General features: G+C 44.2%; 1 long non-coding RNA gene across 1 annotated transcript; it reads left to right on the top strand.

Moving 5' to 3' along the window:
• The first annotated feature begins 1,475 nt into the window (after positions 1-1,475).
• On the top strand, positions 1,476-1,893 carry LOC145860306 (uncharacterized). The gene is made up of 2 exons (XR_014380277.1): positions 1,476-1,682; positions 1,801-1,893. It is a non-coding gene; the product is annotated as an uncharacterized LOC145860306 (long non-coding RNA).
• The last annotated feature ends 10,367 nt before the right edge of the window (positions 1,894-12,260 follow it).

Here is a 12,260-nt window from a genome sequence, read left to right on the forward strand (position 1 = left end):
AAATGGAATGAATGAAATGAAACATTCAAATCATTGCTTGTCTCACTGTTATTTTCTGCACAATGATGCACCTGGCCTCTCTGCTGCCTATCAGCTATACCTACTGTATTTGTTCTTGTGGATTCATATTGAAAATGTGTGCAGTTTTAAATTATTTGATGTGTGGTATGATTGATTGATTGTTAGACAAATGATCCACCTACCACTACTGTCACTATTAATAGTGGATATAAGGCAGCATAGACAGTTAGACTGGAAGAGTATTGGCCTGTGGTATAGTAATAGTAAGCACTGCGGGAAAAGCGTAGTTCATAAGGGAAGTACCATAACACCTTGATATAGGGGAGGAGCATGCAAGCAGATGAGAAAATGTGGATGGATAGAATAAATTATATAGTAAAACCTGAAAAGAGCGAATGTAAAACATTGAAACTCACTTCCTCCAACGATCAAGTTCAAACTGTCCCTTGATGTTAGCCAGCTAAATTTGGTCAGATCTTGAAGCAACTCCAAAAAGAATTGAAGGTATAGTCAGATCAGAACCTATGGCATTGAATCCTCCACATCTTTTCATTTTTGCTGGCACTTTTTGACCCTCTAAACATTGATTCTTGAAGAATATTAGTGTTTTTAGTTCAAATGTCTTACCCTACGATAACCTGAAATATAATGTTGTTTTACTCTATTGTTTGTAAACAATGTTTAGGTAAACAAACTGTTTAGATTGAAAATGGTCAAAACTACCATGTTGACCTCAAGGACTGTTAGTTCTTGTCTCCTTAGTTACATCTATGAATATTATAGTTCTTGACTGGGACACATCAGTTAAATACCGTGTGAGAAATATGTGAATGAATCATGTGACAATCAATTTTTAAATTTTGTTCCTAACAGGTAGATACATTTCTGGCACGTCTTCTCAAATTTGTCAGGAATCAAAATCGTTTCTAATGGAAGGTTAAACGTGTCTTTGCTGACTGGCTCATCGAAACCCACGCCAACCAGGGTGCACCAGCTGCTTGAGTTCTAAACCTCTAAATGTTCCCTCTCTCTTCCATCCTCTCTGTCGCTGTATGAAGTGAGGTCTAACCCTCTCAGATGTTCTCTCTCTCTTCCATCCTCTCTGTCTCTGTATGAAGTGAGGTCGAAACCTCTCAGATGTTCTCTCTCTCTTCCATCCTCTCTGTCTCTGTATGAAGTGAGTTCTAAACCTCTCAGATGTTCTCTCTCTCTTCCATCCTCTCTGTCTCTGTATGAAGTGAGTTCTAAACCTCTCAGATGTTCTCTCTCTCTTCCATCCTCTCTGTCTCTGTATGAAGTGAGGTCTAAACCTCTCAGATGTTCTCTCTCTCTTCCATCCTCTCTGTCTCTGTATGAAGTGAGTTCTAAACCTCTCAGATGTTCTCTCTCTCTTCCATCCTCTCTGTCTCTGTATGAAGTGAGGTCTAACCCTCTAAATGTTCCCTCTCTCTTCCATCCTCTCTGTCTCTGTATGAAGTGAGGTCTAAACCTCTCAGATGTTCTCTCTCTCTTCCATCCTCTCTGTCTCTGTATGAAGTGAGGTCTAAACCTCTCAGATGTTCTCTCTCTCTTCCATCCTCTCTGTCTCTGTATGAAGTGAGGTCTAAACCTCTCAGATATTCTCTCTCTCTTCCATCCTCTCTGTCTCTGTATGAAGTGAGGTCTAAACCTCTAAATGTTCCCTCTCTCTTCCATCCTCTCTGTCTCTGTATGAAGTGAGGTCTAAACCTCTAAATGTTCCCTCTCTCTTCCATCCTCTCTGTCTCTGTATGAAGTGAGGTCTAAACCTCTCAGATGTTCTCTCTCTCTTCCATCCTCTCTGTCTCTGTATGAAGTGAGGTCTTCATAATAATAAAACATGAGCAAGAATTCTGTTTTCTGTCTGTTTTATTGTCTGTTGACTACATCCACATCTATGTTTTAGAGTGAGACTGTACACTGCTGAGAGAAGCAGAATATATTAAGGCTTTACTTTAGGGAAGAATCTACACATAGTCTATAAAGGGTTTGTCAATTAACTGTTAACTTTTTAGAAATAAGGGGTTATCCAGTGTTACTAAGTTTATGGTCACATCATTTCAGTTGTGAATGTAGAAAGGTTTAGAAAGTACTATAATGGTAATATGGTGTTTCCATAGAAATATAATCAACTAAAACTGACTGGATAATATTTCTATGTGTGTTTTACTGTAAGATGAGGAAATGTTGGTGACTTTACTGTCAGCAGCATGTGGACATGATTATCACTGATGTAATAGTTGAATCCCAACACTAGATGGCAGACGATGTACAACATAAAGACCTTTGGACTAGTCTAGTGTATTACAGTAGCCTACTCCTCTTTAACCTCTCTGGGGTAGGAAGGGGGTATTTTGACATCCGGATGAAAAGCGTGCCCAAAGTAAACTGCCTGCTACTCAGGCCCAGAAGCTAGGATATTCATATAATTGGTAGATTTGGATAGAAAACACTAAGTTTCTAAAACTGTTAAAATAATGTCTAGTATAACAGAACTGAAATGGCAGGCGAAACCCCGAGGACAAACCATCCCCCTCAAAAAATTCAGCATAACACTGATTTCAATGGCTGACACTTTTATTATAGGGCAAAATCCTCCCTGATTGCAGTTCCTAGGGCTTCCACTAGATGTCAACAGTCTTGAGAAAGAGTTTCAGGCTGGGGTTTTTTTTAAATGAGGGAGAAGTTGTAGTTTTTCTAAGTGGCTCCCATTTTGGCTGTAGTGTTTCCAAGCGCGTGGAGGAAAGCACATTCTTTGTTATTTATCTCCGGTAATGAACATACTATGCTCTGTCTTAAATTGTATCATTTATTTGCGTATTAAGGTACCTAAGGTTTGACTATAAACATTGATTGCCTTGTTTGGATACGTTTATTGGTAACATTTGGGATTTATTATGTATGCATTTTGAAGAAGGGAAATCGGTGGATTATTGACTGAAGCGCTCCAGCTAAACTGAGTTTTTATGGATATAAAGAAGGACTTTATCGAACAAAAGGACCATTTGTAATGTAACAGACCTTTTGGAGTGCCAACAGAAGAAGATCTTCAAAGGTAAGGCATATATTATATCGCTATTTCTGACTTTCGTGTCACAACTGCCTGGTTGAAAATGATTTGTCATGCATTTGTATGTGGTGCGCTGTCCTCAGATAATCGCATGGTTTGCTTTCGCCGTAAAGGCTTGGCTGGATTAACAAGAAGTTAAACTTTATTTTGATGTATTGCACTTGTGATTTTATGAAAGTTAAATATTTTTAATACTGTATTTTGAATTTGGCGCTCTGCAATTTCACCGGATTTTGGCCAGGTGGGACGCTACCGTCCCACGTACCCTAGAGAGGTTTTAAAAACCTATTGTCTAGAGTCAGTGCATCAATCTAAGTAACATAATAAAAAATGTCAGTTTTAAACTAGAAATATCAGTAGTTTTGGGAAAAAATATATATAACGTGTGTCCTAATAAATATGACCCTATGGCGGCCTTCCACATATGTGTACCAGTCAAAAGTTTAGATCACCTACTCATTCAAGGATTTTTTTTATTGTTATTATATTCTACATTGTAGAATAACAGTGAAGACATCAACTATGAAGTAACACATATGGAATCATGTAGTAACCAAAAAAGTGTTATACAAATAAATACATTTTAGTAGCCACCCCTAGTAGCCACCCTTTGCCTTAATGACAGCTTTGCACACTCTTGGCATTCTCTCAAACAGCTTCATGAGGTAGTCACCTGGAATGCATTTCAATTAACAGGTGTGCCTTGTTAAAAGTTAATTTGTGGAATTTCTTGCCTCTTAATGCATTTGAGCCAATCAGTTGTGTTGTGACAAGGTAGGGGTGGTATACAGAAGATATCCCTATTTCGTAAAATACCAAGTCCATATTATGGCAAGAACAGCTCAAATAAGCAAAGAGAAACGACAGTCCATCATTACTTTATGACACGAATGTCCATCAATACGGAAAATTTCATGAACTTTTAAAGTGCAGTGGCAAAAACCATGAAGCGCTCTGATGAAACTGTCTCTCATGAGGACCGCCACAGGAAAGGAAGACCCAGAGTTACCTCTGCTGCAGATAAGTTCATTCGAGTTACCAGCCTCAGAAATTGCAGCCCAAATATATGCTTCACAGAGTTCAAGTAACAGATAAATCTCAACATCAAATGTTTAGAGGATACTGCTAAATCAGGCCTTCATCAAATCAAACCGGTGCAAAGAAACTATTACTAAAGGACACCAATGTCACGAATCCCACCGAAGGTGGCTCCCCTGCCTGCTCGGGCGGCGCTCGGCGGTCGTCGTCACCGGCCTACTAGCCACCGCTGATCCCTTTTTCCTTTTCGTTTGGTATGTCTTATTGTTTGCACCTGTTCCTCATTTGGGTCTTTTGATTTTGGTTATTTAAGCCTGGTTAGCCCACCCAGGTTTGTGCGGGATTATTTAGCATCAGGTTGTGTTTTGTATTTGGATGTGCTGGCGATCTACTATTGTTATATTTTATGCATGCTGTGCACCTGTTCTGGGCACTTTGCATTTTTCCACTCCGGTTGTGTTGGCGTTCGATCGTGTTGTGTTTTATTTCATAAACACACAGTTCTTTACCTCTGCTCTCTGCGCCTGACTCCTACCACCACTCCTAGCAACTATTGACAGAATCCCGCACAAACCTGGGCGGGCTAACCAGGCTTAAATAACCAAAATCAAAAGACACAAATGTCCTTTTATCTGATTATCCAAATTTGAGATTTTTGATTCCAACCTCCGTGTCTTTGTGAGACGCAGAGTAGGTGAACAGATGATCTCTGCATTTGTGTGGTTCCCACCATGAAGCATGGAGGAGGATGTGTGATTGTGTGGGGGTGGGGGTGCTTTGCTGGTTACACTGTCAGTGATTTATTTCGAATTCAAGGCACACTTAACCAGCATGGCTACCACAGGATTCTGCAGTGATACATCATCCCATCTGGTAACACTTTTTTTGGTTACTACATGATTCCATATGTGTTATTTCATAGTTTTGATGTCTTCACTATTGTTCTACAATGTATAAAATAGTAAAAATAAAAAAAAACCTGGAATGAGTACTGTAGATGTGTACTAACTTTTAACTGGTACTGTATATATTTATGCCTAAAAGGGTCCTAAATTTCAAAGTTAAATAGCTAAATGATCCATGGAAAACCACATGATAACTATTTCTATGATCTAGGTGCTTTCTGATTCTAAATCAAAACGCTGACCCCTACCTTCCTTTATCCTATTCAATGAAAATACCACCTAAGATGGAGTTATGACCGTATTGGTTAAAACCACCAATTGTGCACCGCCCTTTGGGACTCCCAATCACAGCCGGTTGTAGGGAGTTTTCATGGGAGTTTTTCCAGCCACTGTGCTTCTACACCTGCATTGCTTGATGTTTGGGATTTTAGGCTGGGTTTCTGTACAGCACTTTGTGACATCAGCTGATGTAAGAAGGGCTTTATAAATACATTTGATTGATTGAATTTGATTGATACAGCCTGGGATCAAACCAGGGACTGTAGTGACACCTCTAGCACTGAGATGCAGTGCCTTAGACTGCTGCGCCACTCGGGAGCCCCAGATCAGATGGTGATGTCATGGAATAATCAGATCAGATTGGGATGTCATGCTGTGGGCCAAAAACCCCAACCCACCTGAACAGGCTGAAATTGAAGGGTTAGCAGATGTTACTGTGAGTGTAGCGAAGTGCTTGTGCTTCTAGTTCCGACAGTACAGTAATATCTAACAAGTAATCTAACAAATTCACAACGACTACCTTATACACACAAATGTAAAGGGATGAATAAGAATATATACATATAAATATATGGATGAGCGATGGCCGTGCGGCATAGGCAAGATGCAGTAGATGGTATAGAATTATAGAATACAGTATATACATATGAGATGAGTAATATAGTATATGTAGACATTATTAAAGTGGTGTTATTTAAAGTGATTAGTGATACCTTTATTAAATCCATTTATTAAATGTATTAAAGTGGGCAGAGATTTGAGTCTGTATGTTGGCAGCAGCCACTCTATGTGCTAGTGATGGCTGTTTAACAGTCTGATGGCCTTGAGACAGAAGCTGTTTTTCAGTCTCTCGGTCACAGCTTTGATGCACATGTACTGACCTCGCGTTATGGATGATAGCGGGGTGAACAGGCAGTGACTCGGGTGGTTGATGTCCTTGATGATCTTTTTGGCCTTCCTGTGACATATCGGGTGCTGTAGGTATTCTGGAGGGCAGGTAGTTTGCCCCCGGTGATGCGTTGTGCAGACCACACTACAAGGAGAGCCTTGCAGTTGTGGGGGGAGCAATTGCCGTACCAGGCGGCGATACAGCCCAACAGGATGCTTTTGATTGTGCATCTGTAAAAGTTTGAGTGTTTTAGGTGACAAGCCAAATTTTGTTGCGCCTTCTTCACCACGCTGTCTGTGTGGGTGGACTATTTCAGTTTGTCCGTGATGTGTACGCCGAGGAACTTAAAACTTTCCACCTTCTCCACTACTGTCCCTCCCTCTGCTGTTTCCTGAAGTCCACAATCATCTCCTTTGTTTTGTTGACGTTGAGTGTGAGGTTATTAGTGTGAGGTTGATTAGTGTAATGTTAGCTAGCTACATAGCTACATAGTTGTCTCTGTATCAAAGATAAAAGGTAAAGGTTAACGCAGCCACTGCTAGCTAGCCAACTCTACAGCTAGCAGTACTGTATCATTTTTAGTCAATAAGATTTCTGCAATGTAAGCTTAACTTTCTGAACTTTCGAGTTGTGTAGTCCACTTGTGTAGCTAGCAGGACTGACTTTGTGTTAGCTAGCCAACGTTTAATTACTTCTGCGTTATGAAAGGAACTAGACACAGACACAAATGGTCCATTGTTAGTTTGTTGTAACCAAGTATTGGTGCTAACCGTGTGTTATTGGATGCTAGCATGCTAGTTAGCTACGGTGTCATAGGACACGGTGCACTGGGTGGGTTTCACGGAAGAATACTGTACCAAGTTACCTAGCTGAATAAACTAAGTTTGAGCCTATTCCTGGAAACATTGAACCACTGTAGTTTACATCAATTATAATTTCTAAAGTGGAAGTTGGAAAAGTTATATTTGAGTGTTTCAGTGAATGGTTAGTGAGGGAGGCCCTGCTCTCTCGCTTCACCAGTTGTTTAGTTAATTTTCATTCCAATCTCCTTTGCGTTAGCGTAGCCTCTCCTGTAGCCTGTCAACTATGTGTCTGTCTATCCCTGTTCTCTCCTCTCTGCACAGGCCACACAAACGCTTCACACCGCATGGCCGCTGCCACTCTAACCTAGTGGTCCCAGCGCGCAGGACCCACGTGGAATTCCAGGTCTCCGGCAGCCTGTGGAACTGCCGGTCTGCGGCCAACAAGGCAGAGTTCATCTCAGCCTATGCTACCCTCCAGTCCCTCGACTTCTTGGCGCTGACGGAAACATGGATTACCACAGAAAACACTGCTACTCCTACTGCTCTCTCCTCATCTGACCACGTGTTCTCGCATACCCCGAGAGCATCTGGTCAGCGGGGTGGTGGCACTGGAATCCTCATCTCTCCCAAGTGGACATTCTCTCTTTCTCCCCTGACCCATCTGTCTATCTCCTCCTTTGAATTCCATGCTGTCACAGTCACGAGCCCATTCAAGCTTAACATCCTTATCATTTATCGCTCTCCAGGTTGCCTTGGAGAGTTCATCAATGAGCTTGACGCCTTGATAAGTTCCTTTCCTGAGGATGGCTCACCCCTCACAATTCTGGGTGACTTTAACCTCCCTACATCTACCTTTGACTCATTTCTCTCTGCCTCCTTCTTTCCACTCCTCTCCTCATTTGACCTCACCCTCTCACCGTCCCCCCCTACTCACAAGGCAGGCAATACGCTTGACCTCATCTTTACTAGATGCTATTCTTCTACTAATCTCACTGCAACTCCCCTCAAAGTCTCCGACCACTACCTTGTATCCTTTTCCCTCTCGCTCTCATCCAACACTACTCACTCTGCCCCCACTCAGATGGTATTGTGCCGTCGCAACCTTTGCTCTCTCTCTCCTGCTGCTCTCTCCTCTTCCATCCTATCATCTCTTCCCTCTGCTCAATCCTTCTCCAACCAATCTCCTGATTCTGCCTCCTCAACCCTCCTCTCCTCCCTTTCTGCATCCTTTGACTCTCTATGTCCCCTATCCTCCCGGCTCGGTCCTGCCCTCCTGATCCGTGGCTTGACGACTCATTGCGAGCTCACAGAACAGGGCTCCGGGCAGCCGAGCGGAAATGGAGGAAAACTAGCCTCCCTGCGGACCTGGCATCTTTTCAATCCCTCCTCTCCACATTTTCTTCCTCTGTTTCTGCTCCTAAAGCCACTTTCTACCACTCTAAATTCCAAGCATCTGCCTCTAACCTTAGGAAGCTCTTTGCCACCTTCTCCTAACTCCTGAATCCTCCTCCCCCCTCTGCCCCCTCCTCCCTCTCTGAGGATGACTTTGTCAACCATTTTGAAATGAAGGTTGACAACTTCCGATCCTCATTTGTTAAGTCAAACGACACCGCTGGTCCTGCTCACATTGCCCTACCCTATGCTTTGACCTCTTTCTCCCCTCTCTCTCCAGATGAAATCTTGCGACTTGTGACGGCCGGCCACCCAACAACCTACCCGCTTGACCCTATCCCCTCCTCTCTTCTCCAGACCATTTCCGGAGACCTTCTCCCTTACCTCACTGTCCTGGCGTCGTGAGGGAGCTTGTTCCACCATTGGGGTGCCAGAGCAGCGAACAGTTTTGACTGGGCTGAGCGGGAACTGTGCTTCCTCAGAGGTAGGGAGGCGAGCAGGCCAGAGGTGGATGAACGCAGTGCCCTTGTTTGGGTGTAGGGCCTGATCAGAGCCTGAAGGTACGGAGGTGCCGTTCCCCTCACAGCTCCGTAGGCAAGCACCATGGTCTTGTAGCGGATGCGAGCTTCAACTGGAAGCCAGTGGAGAGAGCGGAGGAGCGGGGTGACGTGAGAGAACTTGGGAAGGTTGAACACCAGACGGGCTGCGGCGTTCTGGATGAGTTGTAGGTGTTTAATGGCACAGGCAGGGAGCCCCGCCAACAGCGAGTTGCAGTAATCCAGACGGGAGATGACAAGTGCCTGGATTAGGACCTGCGCCGCTTTCTGTGTGAGGCAGGGTCGTACTCTGCGAATGTTGTAGAGCATGAACCTACAGGATCGGGTCACCGCCTTGATGTTAGTGGAGAACGACAGGGTGTTGTCCAGGGTCACGCCAAGGTTCTTAGCACTCTGGGAGGAGGACACAATGGAGTTGTCAACCGTGATGGCGAGATCATGGAACGGGCAGTCCTTCCCCGGGAGGAAGAGCAGCTCCGTCTTGCCGAGGTTCAGCTTGAGGTGGTGATCCGTCATCCACACTGATATGTCTGCCAGACATGCAGAGATGCGATTCGCCACCTGGTTATCAGAAGGGGGAAAGGAGAAGATTAATTGTGTGTCGTCTGCATAGCAATGATAGGAGAGACCATGTGAGGATATGACAGAGCCAAGTGACTTGGTGTATAGCGAGAATAGGAGAGGGCCTAGAACAGAGCCCTGGGGGACACCAGTGGCGAGAGCACGTGGTGCGGAGACGGATTCTCGCCACGCCACCTGTGAGGAGCGACCTGTCAGGTAGGACGCAATCCAAGCGTGAGCCGCGCCGGAGATGCCCAACTCGGAGAGGGTGGAGAGGAGGATCTGATGGTTCACAGTATCAAAGGCAGCAGATAGGTCTAGAAGGATGAGAGCAGAGGAGAGAATTAGCTTTAGCAGTGCGGAGAGCCTCCGTGACACAGAGAAGAGCAGTCTCAGTTGAATGACCAGTCTTGAAACCTGACTGATTTGGATCAAGAAGGTAATTCTGAGAGAGATAGCAGGAGAGCTGGCCAAGGACGGCACGCTCAAGAGTTTTGGAGAGAAAAGAAAGAAGGGATACTGGTCTGTAGTTGTTGACATCGGAGGGATCGAGTGTAGGTTTTTTCAGAAGGGGTGCAACTCTCGCTCTCTTGAAGACGGAAGGGACGTAGCCAGCGGTCAAGGATGAGTTGATGAGCGAGGTGAGGTAAGGGAGAAGGTCTCCGGAAATGGTCTGGAGAAGAGAGGAGGGGATAGGGTCAAGCGGGCAGGTTGTTGGGCGGCCGGCCGTCACAAGACGCAAGATTTCATCTGGAGAGAGAGGGGAGAAAGAGGTCAAAGCACAGAGTAGGGCAGTGTGAGCAGGACCAGTGGTGTCGTTTGACTTAGCAAACGAGGATCGGATGTCGTTGACCTTCTTTTCAAAATGGTTGACGAAGTCATCCGCAGAGGGGGAGGGGGGGGGGGGGGGGAGGAGGATTCAGGAGGGAGGAGAAGGTGGCAAAGAGCTTCCTAGGGTTAGAGGCAGATGCTTGGAATTTAGAGTGGTAGAAAGTGGCTTTAGCAGTTGAGACAGAAGAGGAAAATGTAGAGAGGAGGGAGTGAAAGGATGCCAGGTCTGCAGGGAGGCGAGTTTTCCTCCATTTCCGCTCGGCTGCCGGAGTCCTGTTCTGTGAGCTCGCAATGAGTCGTCGAGCCACGGAGCAGGAGGGGAGGACCGAGCCGGCCTGGAGGATAGGGGACATAGAGAGTCAAAGGATGCAGAAAGGGAGGAGAAGAGGGTTGAGGAGGCAGAATCAGGAGATAGGTTGGAGAAGGTTTGAGCAGAGGGAAGAGATGATAGGATGGAAGAGGAGAGATTAGCGGGAGAGAGAGAGTGAAGGTTGGGACGACGCAATACCATCCGAGTAGGGGCAGAGTGAGAAGTGTTGGATGAGAGCGAGAGGGAAAAGGATACAAGGTAGTGGTCGGAGACTTGGAGGGGAGTTGCAATGAGATTAGTGGAAGAACAGCATCTAGTAAAGATGAGGTCAAGAGTATTGCCTGCCTTGTGAGTAGGGGGGGAAGGTGAGAGGGTGAGGTCAAAAGAGGAGAGGAGTGGAAAGAAGGAGGCAGAGAGGAATGAGTCAAAGGTAGACGTGGGGAGGTTAACCTCTATGGGCTAGGTGGGACGCTAGCGTGCCACCCGTGGTGCACTCCATCAACAGCAGGTGCATTTCAAGAGCGGCAAATTTGAATCCAAATAAATGTCAAAATTCAAATTTTTCAAACATACAACTATTTTACACCATTTGAAAGATAAACATCTCCTTAATCTAACCACGTTTTACGATTTCAAAAAGGTTTTACGGCGAAAGCATAAATTTAGAGTATGTTAGGACAGTACATTTACAAGAGTTGTGTGTAATGTTTTGTCAAGTCAAAGACAGGGTCACCAAAACCATAAAACCAGCTAAAATGATGCACTAACCTTTTACAATCTCCATCAGATGACACTCCTAGGACATTATGTTAGACAATGCATGCATTTTTAGTTCTATCAAGTTCATAATTATATCCAAAAACAGCGTTTTACTATGGCATTGATGTTGAGGAAATCGTTTCCCTCCAATAACCGGCAGTCAAGTCAGCGTCACAAATTAAATAATTAAAATTAGAAAACATTGGTAAAATATTATATTGTCATTTAAAGAATTATAGATTTACATCTTTTGAACGCAATCAACTTGCCAGATTTAAAAATAACCTTACTGGGAAATCACACTTTGCAATAATCTGAGCACTGCGCCCAGAAAAATACGCGTTGCGATACAGACTAGACGTCATGTTGGGGAGATCTAAAATCGAAAATACTATGTAAATAATCCATTACCTTTGATTCTCTTCATCAGATGTCACTTCCAGGTATCACAGGTCCATAACGAATGTAGTTTTGTTCAAAAAAGCTCATCATTTATGTCCAAAAATCTCCGTCTCGTTAGCACATGATGTAAGCCAGCCGGACTTCTCGTCATGAACGAGGGGAAAAAATATATTTCCGTTCGTTCAAACATGTCAAACGTTGTATAGCATAAATCATTAGGGCCTTTTTTAACCAGAACATGAATAATATTCAAGGTGGACGAATGCATACTCTTTTATAACGTATTGGAACGAGGGTACCCAACATGAACTCGCGCGTCAGAGTCTAATCGGCCATCACCGTTCCATGGCTCTTGTTCGGTCAGATCTCCCTCCAGAAGACTCAAAACACTTTGTAAAGGCTGGTGACATCTAGTGGAAGCAATA

This window comes from Salmo salar, chromosome 14, assembly GCF_965601325.2.
Source record: "Salmo salar chromosome 14, fSalSal1, whole genome shotgun sequence".
Lineage (NCBI taxonomy): Eukaryota > Metazoa > Chordata > Actinopteri > Salmoniformes > Salmonidae > Salmo > Salmo salar.